The 14008-nt window shown below is 35.6% G+C and overlaps 1 protein-coding gene across 3 annotated transcripts in view; it reads left to right on the forward strand.

Moving 5' to 3' along the window:
- Window positions 1-14008, forward strand: part of Scamp1 (secretory carrier membrane protein 1) — a 103832-nt gene that overhangs the window by 32454 nt on the left and 57370 nt on the right. The gene's annotated exons all lie outside the window — the stretch shown is intronic.

Below are 14008 nucleotides of genomic sequence, written 5' to 3' on the forward strand. Positions count from 1 at the left end.
CCCCCCTCCTTTTTTTTTTTTTTTTTGGCTGAATGATTAGAATTATTATTATTTTTTTTTTCATAGCAGCCCAGTATAAAATTTAATGGAACTAAATATTCATCAACAGAAAACTGATTTGTAAATAGTGGTATATTTACATAAGTAAATTATTTTTAGCAGTACAAATGAAGTTGAGTCTAGGAATAAAATGGATTAATCTCAAAAATATGATGTTCAATGTCTTAAACGAATTATGATTTTTTTTAATCTTTTTTTTTTATTGGTTGTTCAAAACATTATAAAGCTCTTGACATCATATTTCAGACATTAGATTCAAGTTGGTTATGAACTCCCAATTTTACCCCAAATACAGATTGCAGAATCACATCGGTTACACATCCACATTTTTACATAATGCCCTATTAGTAACTGTTGTATTCTGCTACCTTTCCTATCCTCTACCATTAGAATTATTTTCTTAAAGCAGAAGTCAAATTAGGTCATCATTGTGGTGCTGGGGATTGAACCCAGGGCCTTATGCATGCAAGGCAAGCACTGTACCAACTGAGCTATATCCTCAGCCCTTGGGCCTCTTTTATAGGCCACTAATCTTATTCATTTGGGGCTTTTCCTTGTGACCTGATCACTTTCTGAAAGTATCATTTCTGAAAACTATGGTACTGGGAATTAGGTTTCAACTTATGAATCTTGGGGTGACACAGACATTCAGACCATAGCACATTGTTTCTCTTGCAACCTTCTCAAAAAGTAGCTACTTTTTCTCTCATAGGTCTCAGACTGCTGGGCACAAAAGCAGGGCATATATCCTTTTTGTTTCTCCTTCCATTTTCAGACATTCTTACTCTTTCCTGTCAAAAAAAAAAAATCCCAGTATTTGAATCTCACATCATCAGTTTTTAATTAAGTGCCACCTCTCATTTTGACTGTCATCTGTTGATCCCTGCATTTACTAGTCCTTGTTTTTTTTTTTTTTAATTTAATTTTATTTATTATTAACATTGTGGCTCTGGGTTCACCATCATTCTTCCTAACCCTGTTCCAATTTTGAATTCTTGGTGATCTTTCCAACATCCTGCTTTCCAACATTGATTCTTTGCTTTCTACATAGTTTCAAATCGCTCCTTCCAGTGGCCACTAACTCCTCCATACGCTTAATTAGTTTCCTACATGTTTGACCACTGCCTCCTATCTTCGTAGTCCTTCCTCTTGTTTCTCCATTTTAGCACAGCTTTCAAGTTCTCCAGCCTGTGGGGTGTTGATCCTACTATTTGCTTACTGCCCTTTATCCACCTCTTGTTCTGTCCCCTCAGCTTAAATTCTACATTTCTTCATTATAATCACTGCCTTGCAGGCACCCTCCACTCTCCTGCTGTTGCCCTTTCCCCTTGCTTTGCCATCATCCCTTCAGTGAAGCCCAAGCCCTAGTTAAACAGTACTCTGGCCACTCCCTGCTCTCCCTCACAGCTGGCTGGGGCTGGAAGAGCACACACATCCTGCGGAATGGTCTCCCTTTCAGTTCCTGGCCAGCCAATTCTGAATTATATTGAACACCTGAGTCCATTTTCATTGTTCACTCCCCTCTTCCTCTCTTCTCTTCAAAAGCTCTTCTCCTATCCTCCCTCCCCGATGATTACCTCGGCTTTTATTTCATTGAAAAATACCAATCAGTGGAGAGTGCCTGCAGACCTCCCCCCACCGCATCCACCTGCCTATGGGCATATGCACCCCACATGCTGCTTTGCTGTCTGTTGTATAGGGATGACTGTCTGCTTCTTTGCTTTAGATCCTGTTCACTCTTGTCTCAAGAACTTTGCTAAATTGTCTCTATTCTACATCATAAGGTTTTTCACTTTCTGCTTTATCATATCATCCGTAGTAAAATGTGTTACTTTTCTTTTTTTTTAAATTTTTTATTGTTGGTTGTTCAAAACATTACAAATTTCTTGACATATCATATTCCACACTTTGATTCAAGTGGGTTATGAACTCCCACCTTCACCCCATACACAGATTGCAGAATCACATCAGTTACACATCCATTGATTTACATATTGCCATACTAGTGTCTGTTGTGCTCCGCTGCCTTTCCCATCCTCCACCATCCCCCCTCCCCTCCTCTCCCCTCCCTTGTTACTTTTCTTTATTGTTGAAAAAAACATAAGTTATTTCAGCAGCATGATTGAAGTAATTAATATATCACATACTCATTTAAAGTGTATATTGCAATATTTTTAGTATTGAACAGATATCATCACATTATATTTATACAATATTTTTGTCCCTCTATACTAAAGGAAACTGCCTACTACCCTTCTTCTGCAGTCCCAGGCAATTCTTAATTTACTTTGTCTCCATAGATTTGCTTATTATGGACATTTCATATAATTAGAATCATATAATATGTAACCTTTTGTGACTACTCTCACTTAGCATGATGTTTTCAGGGCTCAACCATATTATGGCATGTATCTGTACTTCATTTCCTTTGGCTTTTTTTTTTTTTTTTTTGCCCTGGTGATTGAATCAGGGGGTACTTTACTACTGAGCTGCATCTCGGCCCTTTATTATTTTTTATTTTTTTATTTTGAGACAGGGACTCTCAAAGTCGCTTAGGGCCTTGCTAAGTTGCTGAGGCTGTCCTTGAACTTGCAATCCTCTTCCCTCAGTCTCCCAATACACTGGGATTATAGATGGATGCCACTGTTCCTGGCTCTTTTTTTGTTCTTTTTTTATATTACATTTTATTTATCTATCCATCAGTTGATGGGGATTTGTGTTGTTTCCTATTTTGTGCTACTAAGAAGTTTTGTGCATTAGTTTTTGCATGGTATATTTTCACTTCTCTTGGGTATATATACCTTGGAGTAGAACTGCAGGGTCATATGGTAACTCTATGTTTCAACATTTAAAGAGCTGCCAAATTGTCTTCCAAAGTGGCCACCGTATTTTATATTCCCATCAAAAGCATCTTAGGATTATAATTATTCCAAATACTTGCCAATACTGGTTACTGTCTGACCTTGATTATGGACATCCTAGTGGATGGTATTTCCTTGGGCTTTTGATTTACGTTTCCCTGATGGCTAAATGATGATGAACATTTTTCACTTGCTTATTGGCCATTTGTATGAATTCTTTGGGAACATGTTTATTCAGATCCTTTGACTATTTTAAATTGGTTTAATTGTCGTTTAGTATTGAATTCTGTCATATATTCTGGACACAAGTCTCTTATCAGATGTGGGATTTTCAGATATTTTCTTCCATTCTGTTGGAAGTTCTCCCCCCCCCCCACCCCCATTTCCTAGATAGTTTTCTTTGGAGCACTGAATTTTTAAATTTTGATGTTCAACTTGTCTTTTTTTTTTTTTTTAAGGCATTCACATATACTAGACTAGTGTTCTACCACTGAGTTACACCCCCAGCCCACTAGGTATTTTTGGTATTATATCTAAGAAAACATTGCCACATCCATGGTCATGAAAATTCATTTACTCTTATGTTTTCTTTGAAAAGTTATATAATTTTAGTGCTTAGAGTTAAGTCTATGATTCATTTTCAGTTAAATTTTCTGTATATATGGTATGTATGATGGGTTAGATATTCAACTTCTTTTTTTTGTGAATATCCATTTGTTCCAGCACCATTCTGTTGAAAAGATTATTCCTTCCTATTGAATTTTCTTGCCAGTCTTGTTGAAAATCAATTGACCATAAATGTAAGCATTTATTTCTGGACTCTCAATTCTTGTTCCATTGATTTGTATGTCGGTGCCAATACTATACTGTTTTTATTATTATGACTTTGTAACAAAGCTTTTTATTAACCTCATTTTCCTTCCATCCCGTGGTCTCTCTTCTTCCCTGAAAATCTTTCCTACTCACCATGGCTGCCAAACTCTTCTAAGGAGTCCACTTGTATGTTTCCCAGTTCTTTCTCCTAAGAGATACTTCAATAAGAGTTGATTTTCAACACTCCACCAAAACTGTGCTTGTTAATATTTATTGTTGTATAATTTTTTTGATAATAGCCATTGTAAACGTGTCAAGGGGTATTTTTGGTTTATTTTCATATCTCCTATGATGAATGACGTTGAACATCTTTCCATATACCTATTGGTTATTTTTTTCATCTTTGAAGAAATGTTTATTCAGGTCTTTTGCTATTTTAAAATTGGGTCATTCATTGTTTTACTATTGAGTTATATGTCTTCTTTATAAATTTTGGATATTAACCTCTTATAAGATACATGATTTGAAAATATTTTTCTCAGTTTGTAGGCTGCTGTTTCATTTTATTGATTGTTTTCTTGTTGTACAGAAGATTTTCAGTTTATAGTTTTTTTGTTTTTGCTTTTGTGGCCTAAGCTTTTGGTGTGATATCCAAAAATATCATCATCAAGGCCAACATCTAGGAGCTTTTCCTTTATGTTATGTTTTAGGTATTTTATAGTTTCTGTTCTTATATTTAGTGTTTTGTCCATTTCAGTTGATTTTTGTATATGGTGTATGGTAAGGATCTGATTTCATTCTTTTGCATGGGGAAATCAATTTTCCCAACACCATTCATTGAAGAGATTCTCTTTTCCCTATTGTCTTCTTGGTGCTCTTATCAAAAATCAGTTGACTGAGGCTGGGGCTGTAGCTCAGTGGCAGAGTGCTTGCTTAGCACATGTGAGGTGCTGTGTTCGATCCTTAGCACCACATAAAGTAAACAAATATGGGACTGGGGTTGTGGCTCCATGATAGAGCGCTTGCCTAGCATATGCAAGGCCTGGGTTTGAGCCTCAGCACCACATAAAAATAAATAAAGGTATTAAAAAATAAAATAAACAGATATAATACATTCTGCCCATCTATAACTGTGAAAAATTTTTTAAAAAATCATGTTTGGATTTATTTTTTAACGTTTGCTATTTTTTCTGTTCCAATGGTCTAAGAGTCTGTTTTTATACCAATACTATACTGTTTTGATTACTATTAGCTTTGTAACATAATCTTAAGTTAGAAAGTGTGATGCTCTGAATTTTTCTTCCTCATAATTGTTTTGGCTATTTGGGGGACTTTCATAACTCCATGTGAGTTTTAGGATTTTTTTTTCTATTTTTGGGAAGACTATCATTAGGGTTTTATATGGATTGCATTGAAACTGTATATGCTTTGGATAGTATGAACATTTTAACAATAATAATTTTTATTCATGAGCATGAGATATCTTTCAATTTATTTGTATATTCTTCAATTTATTTTATCAGTGTTTTATAGTTTTCAGTGTATAGATTGTGTTAGTTTTTCATCATACCTAAAGCCTGAGATAATCAACTTATACAGAGAAAAGGTTTATTTTGGCTCATGATTGGTTGATTTCATTGCTTTGGACTGTGGTGAGACATCGTGGTGGGAGCCTGTGGTAGACCAAAACTACTAAAAGAGAGAGACAAAGAGAGAGATAGGAACAAGGGTCCCATAATCTCCTTCAAGAGCACACCCCTGATACTCTAAAGACTTCTAACTGAAAGTCGCCTCTTAAAGGTTTCACTACTTCCCAGTAGTACCTCTCTGGGGACTATTCCTTAAATACATACCCCTTTGGGAACACTTAAAATTCAAACCATAGCACAGATCTTTTATCTTTTGCTTAAATTTATTCCTAGGTATTTTATTTTTTATTGTTATCACACATGAAGTTGTTTTGTTTTTTAATTTAGTTTTTAGGTTGCTTGTGTATAAAAATTAAACTGACTTAATATTTTGATTTTGTGTACTATGACTTTATTCATTTACTAATTCTAATAGGATTTTAATGGGATCTTTGGAGTTATTTTTATGTGTAGGATAATATCTTCAAATAAAGATAATTGTATTTCTTCCTTTGTAATTTGGATATCTTTGATTTCTTTTTCTTATTGCTCTTGTCAGTACTTCTAGTAGTATATTAAATAGAACTGGCAAGAGTGGACATCCTTGTCTTGTACTGGATTTTAATGGAAAAACTTTTAGTCCCCCCCCCCATTGATTATAATATCAGCTGTGGATTTTTTAAACAAGTAGCCTTAATTATGTTGAGGGATTTCCCTTCTGTACCTGAACTATTTAGAGCTTTTGCCAAGAAAGTATATTAGGTTTTGTCAAATGTTTTTTCTATATCAATCAAGGTGGTCATGTGGTTTTTACCATTTATTCTGTTAATATAATGTATCACATTGTTTTGTGAATATAAAATCAGTCTTGTGGATCAAGGATAAATTTCACTTGCTCATGTTGTATAATCTTTTTATATGAGTTGTTGAATTCAATTTGCTAGTATTTACTGAGGATTTTTGCATCAATTAATCACAGACATTGCCCTGTAGTTTTGTTTTCTTGTGATGTCTTTGTGTTAGGTTTCAAAGTGATGTTAGTCTCATAAAATGTGTTTGAAATTATTCCTTCTCATGCTATTTTTTTTTTTTTTTTGGAGGTGTTTAAGATATATTGGTACAACTTCTTTGAATGCTTGGTAGAATTCAACTATGAAGCCCTGGACTTCTTTTTTTTGGGAGGTTTTTGATTACTTCTTCAGTCTTTTTTATTGTTTTATTCAGGCTTTCTATTTCTTCTTGACTTAATCTTTGTAGGTCATAATTTTCTAGGAATTCATCCATTTCCTTTATTTTTTTTCATCCATTTCCTTTAAATTTATTGGAATATTATTGTTCATTATAGTCCCTATGCCCTTTTTTAAAAAAATTTTTTTGAGGCATTTGTGATCATTTATTTGCTTTCATTTTTTATTTTAATTACTTGCGTATTCTCTCCTTTCCCCAGGCTAGCTAAAGGTTTATCAACTTTGCTGATTTTCTTAGTTTAATTATTTATGTAGTATTTAAGTTTTGTATTTGTTTTAGTTACATTCTGATATTTATTTCCTTCTGCTAATTGTGGGCTTAATTTGGTCTTTTTCTTGCTCTTTTTTCTTTCTTGTTACATTGTGTATTTGGGATATTTCTTCTTTGTGTAAGCATTTATTTCTGTAAACTTACCTTTTAGAATTGTTTTTGCTACATTCATAATCTGTGGTGTATTGTGTCTCTATTGTCATTTTTCTCAAGATATTTCTTTTCTCAAGAAATCAATCCCATTTGATTTCTTCTTTGAACCGTGATTTTTCAGAAACATATATTTCCACATTTGTGAATTTTCCAAGATTTCTACTTAATCTTGGAAACTTGATTTCAAATATCATACCATTATGTTCTGACATGATGCCAGATATGATTTCAGCCTTTAAAAAATTTTAATACTTGTGATCTAACATATGATTTGTCCTGGAGAATGTTCCAAGGGCACTGGAAAAAAATGTATCCTATTGTTATTGGATGGAGAGAAAATTCTATTTATTTCTGTTAGGTACATTTGATCAAGATGACAATTCAAGTTCAGTATTCCCTTATTAATTTTCTTTCAGATATATCTATTGTTTTAGGTGAGATATCAAAGTCCCTGTGTCTGTCTATCTGTCTCTCTGGAGGTACTAGGGATCAAACTCAGTGGTGCTCTTTCATCAAACTACATCTTCTGATATTTATTTTCTTCTGTTTTTTTCTCTGCCCTTTTAAAAAAATATTTTGAGGCAAGGTTTGACTAAATTGCTATGGCTGGCCTTGAACTTCCAATTCTCCCATCTCAGCCTCCCAAGTAGATGGGACCACAGACATGTACCTGTCTGTTCCTGTATTGCTATGTCACCCTTCATGTTTATTTGTATTTGGTTTATCACCCTTCATGTTTATTTGTATTTGGTTTATCACCCTTCATGTTTATTTGTATTTGGTTTATATGTTTAGGTGCTCCAATGTTGGTTGTATACATATTTACAATAGATATATTTTCCTGATGAACAAAACACCCGTATCATTAAATAATTCTCTCTCTCTCTCTCTCTCTCTCTCTCATGTGTGTGTTTGTGGCAGGAGGCTGGAGATTGAACCCAGAGCCTTGCACATGATAGGACACTGATTTACACCTAGCCTCTTTTACATTTTATTTTATTTGAACTTGCAATCCTCCTGCCTTACCCTCCCCACCATGTCCAGCCTTTCATTTTAGTTAGCTTTTGCATTACCATGGCCAAGACATATGAGAACAACTTAGAGGAGGAAAAGTTCATTTGGGGCCTACAGTTTCAGGGGCCTACAGTTTCAGAGGTCTCAATCCATAGATGATCGACTGACTCCCTTGCATGGGTCCAAGGTGAGGCAGCACATCATGGGTAAAGGGACCAGTGGAGGAAAACTGCTCAGCTCACGGTGGGGTCAGGGAATAGTAAGGGAGGGGCAATATCTCTCCTTCCAGGGAATGTCCCCAGTGACCCACCTCTTCTAACCACACCCCACCAGCCTACAGTTACCACCCAGTCAGGCCATTCAAACTAGGATGGACTTAGGTTATGGCTTTCATAATATAATCATTTAACTCGAATTTCCCTTCATTAACAGGAGCTTTTGAGTGATATCTCATATTCAACCATAAAACCTTCTTTGTCTCTTGAGACAGTTTCATAGTTGAAGTCTATTTTAACAGATATAAGTATAGTCAGTCTTGCTCTTCTGGTTATCATTTGCATGGAATATCTTATTCAGTTTTTTCACTTTTAGCCTGTGGTCCTTAAAGCTTAACCTATTTTGTCTCCTTGTCTCAGATGTGGAAATATAGAATATAATTATATAATATGTAACTGTATAATGGTAAGAATATAATTATGGTAAAATGTGTACAATTAAAATTAACATAGTTTTAGTTTTAATGTACATTAAAATTAATATATTAATATGGTTATATACATAAGCCTTAGATTATGATTTCCAACATATTCTAATGCACCTGTGTCAATTTCATTTAAATATTTGCAGAATTGAAAACTTGGTATTTAATGGGTTTAGTGGGTTTCTTATAGACATCTTATAAAGGGATTTTTTTAAAAAAGATCTGCTTAGCCACTCTGTCCATTTACACCCAGGCTCACTATTGATAGGTAGGGATTTGATATTGTTGTTTTGTTGTTTGATTTCTGGTTGTTTTATAGCTTTGTTCCTGTCTTGTTCATATTTTTGTTTTGATGATTTTTTTTTTTACGGTGCTAAGTTTTGATTCATTTTCCTTTACTGTTTAAATGTGTGCTATAGTTTTTTGTTTGGTGGTTACTGTGAGACTTACATGAAACATCTTGTTTTAAACTGATGGCAACTTCTATCACATACAAAAACTCTAGACTTTTGCTGTTCCCTTTACAATTCATGCTTTTGATGTCATAACTTGCATTTTTATATTGTATACTCTTTAACTTATTGTAACTATAATCATGATTGACCATTTTGAGTTTAACCTTCATTCTAGAGATACATGATTTATAAAACTATCACAGTTTTAGAATTTTGTAAATTTGTGTCTTTATTGCTACCAGAGTTTTATATTTTCTTACATATTCATTTTAGTAATTTTTGCCCTTTCATTTCCATTTGAAAAAGTCTCTTAAGCATTTCTTAGGCAGGGGTAGTGGTAATGAACTCCCTCAGTTTTTGTTTATGAAAAAATATTTCTCTTCATTCAGAAGGCCAGCTTTTCTGGGTATTCTTTGTTTTAGCTCTTGAAATGTATCATCCCATTTTCTCCTGGCCTGCAAGAAGAAATCTGCTGATATTCTAATGCAAATTTTCCTGTATGTGACTTGATGCTTTTCTCTTGCTTTTTTAAAAAAATTCATTCTTTGGCAGTTTGATTTTAATGTGCCTTTGAGAGAATATCTGTGAATTAGATATATTTGGGCACATTTGAACTCCATGGATTCAATGTCTGTACCATAATTTTCCCAAGACTTTGAAAATTTTCAGCAAATATTTTATTAAATAAGCTTTTTTTTTCTTTCCTCTTCTCCTTCAAGGAGCTCCTAGAATGTGAAAATTTGTTTGTGTAATCATGTTACCTATGTTCTGTGGGCTGTCTTCATTTTTCATTGTTTTCTTCCCCCTCTGCATAATTTCAAAAAGTCCTTTCTTCAAGTTTGTCAATTCTTCTGCTTAATCTACTGTCAATGAAGCTTTCAGTTTACTTTTTATTTCATTTAATTCTTTAGCTCTAAGATTTTTGTTTATTATGATAGCTATCTTTGCTGAATTTCTCATTGAGATCTTGAATTGTTTTTATGATTTTGTTGAATAGTCTCTTTGTATTCTTTTTTTCTGAATTTCCTTAATATCCTTTATATTATTATTTTGAATTGCTTTTCATTCAGTTCATCCATTTCTGTTTCTTTGGGGCCAATTATTGAAGAATTCTTGTGTTCCTTTGGTAACGTCATGGTTCGTTGCTTGTTCGTGTTTCTTGGGGCCCTGCATTGATGTCTGTACATTGGTGGGGCAACCATCTCTTCCAGACTGTACAGAGTTGCTTTTGTGGGGGAGGATTTTTTTCCTGCAGATGGGGCCTGAGGTGCTGGCTGGCCAGAATGCAGTAGCTGTGGTTCCATATAGGTGTAGTGCTGTAGTCTCTCTGCAGTTTCTTCAGTTATGATCAGTGTAATTACCATGGGTCACTTAGTGGTCCAGGGTCCAGAAGATTGTGACAGTGATGGTGGCTGCATGGTGGGGAGTTCTAGCTAAGGGGATATCTTTTGGTGTTGGATCTGACATGGTTCATAGGCAGCTACAGAGGCACTGGGATCCAGAGCAAAGGTCCTCAGGGCAGCTATGGAGTTGGGTTTCTGACCTTAGGGTCTTACAAAACTATTTTATCACCGGGGACTTGAGATGTGTGTTCATTCTCTGAGACAAAAGTGGATGCATTTCTCCCACTAAGTCAGAATCGGTTGCTCTGAAGGATGTCCCAGCAACTTGGGACCAGGGTACTGGGATATAGCCTTGATTCTGCCCCCCACGAGGGGCAGGGCGTAGCACTGCCATGGTTCTGGGGAAGAAGGGGTGCTCTAGATTTTCAGGCCCTGGGGAACAGGGAACAGTTTCAGTTTGGGACTTAGATTTAATAGTTCACAGTGGCATCTTGGGCTACAGGGGATGAGGTACCACACAATGGTGATTCTGGGCCCTGGGGTGGTAGGACATGGCTCACCATGGTGGGACAGTAACTCAGGTTTGTAAGGCTAAGTTTAGCAGCAGCAAGGACTCAGAATGGCAAGATGCTGCTGTGGCTTGGACCTTGGAGAACAGGGAGCAGCGCAGTGATCACTGCAGTCTCGGAAAGCTGGAGTGCCTCAGCAGCTTTGACTTTGGAGGACTAGTAAAATTCTAGGTAGGTAGGTTGCTGTGATTGTTTGGCCTGGTGGGCAGCATGGCATAGCTTAACCAAGGCTCTGATTTCCTTGCATGCAAAGTACTGTGTCTTTCTGGCCCCAGAAATTGCAGCTGCAGCAATTAGCAGAGCCTCAGGAATCCTGAGAATGGAGCACCATATCAATTGTTGTTGTGCAGGGAGATATGACTACTTCCGTGTGAAAGGCATAGTCTTGGTTGGGGGGACAAGGTACCACTTCAGCTTGGCTGTAAAAGTGGGTGCACCAGTGACTTCAGTGAGAGAAAGGGAGTGACTGTACAGTTACTTGGCCCAGGAGGTAGGTTGTAATAGCAGTGCTGCATTGGGGTGGCACCTTACCAGGTTGGGGTGGTACAGTGGCAGCTGAGCCTCATGAATGGATAGTTACAGTGGCTGTTCACCCCCGAAGTGCGATGCACTCTAGCAGTGGCTCTTTTTCTGAGTGATGCAGAACAACAGCAGCATGGGCCATGGTGTGATTACTGGGGTGGTGGGAATAGCATTGGCCCTTTTTGTGGGAGTAGGTTAGCCTGGGGACTCCAGGGAGCACCCTCAACTGGGTTTAAAGCCTGAGGACTGCAGGAATCTCCAACAGCAAGAGACTATGAGGCTCTACTGGTGATTGGGCTGTTGGGGTCCTCTCACCCTTTCCTCACAGGAAGAAGTCCATCCTGCTTTCATGCTGATCCTGATGGTGTGAATGGGATAGTGGAGACGAGGTGTTTTCTTTTCTTCTCTGTGTGGTCGTCCTGGGTTTCTGCACTCTACAGGATTTCTGTTGCTTCTTTGCTATTCTTCATTCTCTATTTTCATTACTGTGGTTGAAATGTAGTTGTTTATTTATTGCTTCTTTTCTTTCCGTAGGATAGAAGAGTCCTAGGAGCTTCTAGTTTGCCATCTTGCGGATGTTGTTTTGTTTGGTTTTGTAAGGACCTGCCAAAGTATCTTCCAAAGTGGGTATCATTTTCCATTTCAGTCAGAAATGAATGAGAGTTCCTTTTGTTCTACTTTCTCTCCAACATTTAGTGGTGTCATTATTTTGGATTTTGGCCATTCTAATAAGTATATAGTAGCATGATACTGCTTTAATTTGTATTTTTCTGGCATATAGTGAGAAACAATTTTTTATTTGCTTATTTGCCTTCTATATGTCTCCTTTTGATGAGGTATCTATTTGGATCTTTTTCCCATTTACTAATTGGATTGTTTGCTTTCATATAGTTGATTTTTAAGAGTTCTTTATGAATTTTGGATAATAGTTCTTTGTTAGATGGATCTTTTGCAAATGTTTTTTTCCAGTCTGTAACTTATGTTCTCATTTACTGGACATTGTCTTTTGCAGAACAAAGGGTTTTTAAAAATTTTAGTGAAGTCCAAGCTTATTATTTCTTTTGTGAATCATACCACTGCTATTATACCTATAAAGTAGGTGTCATACCCAGGTCAGTTAAGTTTTCACCTATGTTATCATCTAGGAGTTGTATAGTTTTGCAGTTTACATTTAGGTATATGGTCTATTTTGAGTTAATTTTAATGAAGGGTTGAAGGTTTATGTCATGTGTGTGTGTGTGTGTGTATGTGTGTGTTCACACTATTTGTTGAAAAGACCGTGTTTGCTCCATCATAGTGCCTTTGTCCCTTTGTCGAAAATCAGTTGTCTATATGTGGTTCTGTTTCTAAGATCTGTTATTTTCCATTGATATTTTCTATTTATTCTTTTGTCAATGCCGTGTTGTCTGAATTACTGTAACTTCATAATAAACCTCGAACTCACATATCATCAGCCCTCCAAATTTGTTCTTCTGTTTCAATATTGTGTCTTTGGGCTCTCCATAAAAACTTCAGCATCAGTTCATTTATATCTACAAAATAATTTGGTGGGATTTGAATTGGACTTGTATTGAATCTATAGATCAAGTTAGGAAGAACTGACATTTAGGCAGCATTGAATCTTCCTGTTTATGAACATGGAACATCTCTCATTTAGTAGTTCTTTGATTTTTTTTTGTCAGAGTTCTGTAGTTTTCCTCATACAGTACTTAAGATATTTTGTTGAATTTGTACCCAAATATTTCATTTTGGGAAGATACTGATATAAATGGCATTATGTGTTTAATTTCAAATTCTACTAGTTCACTACTGGTATATAGGAAAGTGATTAACTTTGTTATCCTACAATCTTGGTTTAATCACTTACTGGTTCCAGGATTTTTTTGTTTATAACTTTTGGATTTTCTACATAGATGGTCTTGTTAATCTGTGAAGAAAAGACATTGTTCTTTCTTTCTTCCTAATCTTTATAACTTTTGATGTATTTTTCCTTCTATTTATGATTAATTGGGTAGGCATTCCAGTACAGTGTTGGAAAGCCATTGTGTGAGGAAACATCTTTGCCTTATTCCTGAGTTTAACAGAAAAGCTTCTAATTTCTTACCATTAAGTATGAAGTTAGCAGTGTTTTTGAGATGTTCTCTATCATGTTGAAGAATTTCTCTAAGATTGCTGAGAGTTTTTATTATGAATGAGTCTTAGATTTTGTGAAATGCTTTTTCTGCATCTATTGTTATGATTATATGATTTTTTTTCATTTTTAGCCTCTTGATCAAATGAATTATATTGATTGGTTTTGAATGTTGTACTAATGTTGCATCCCTGGGATAAATCTCACTTGATATATGTATTATTATTTTAATACATTGGTG

The sequence above is a fragment of the Marmota monax genome, unplaced genomic scaffold, assembly GCF_021218885.2.
Source record: "Marmota monax isolate L192 unplaced genomic scaffold, Marmota_monax_Labrador192_F-V1.1 WCK01_AAM20220418_F8-fsc00018, whole genome shotgun sequence".
NCBI classification, from domain to species: Eukaryota; Metazoa; Chordata; class Mammalia; order Rodentia; family Sciuridae; genus Marmota; species Marmota monax.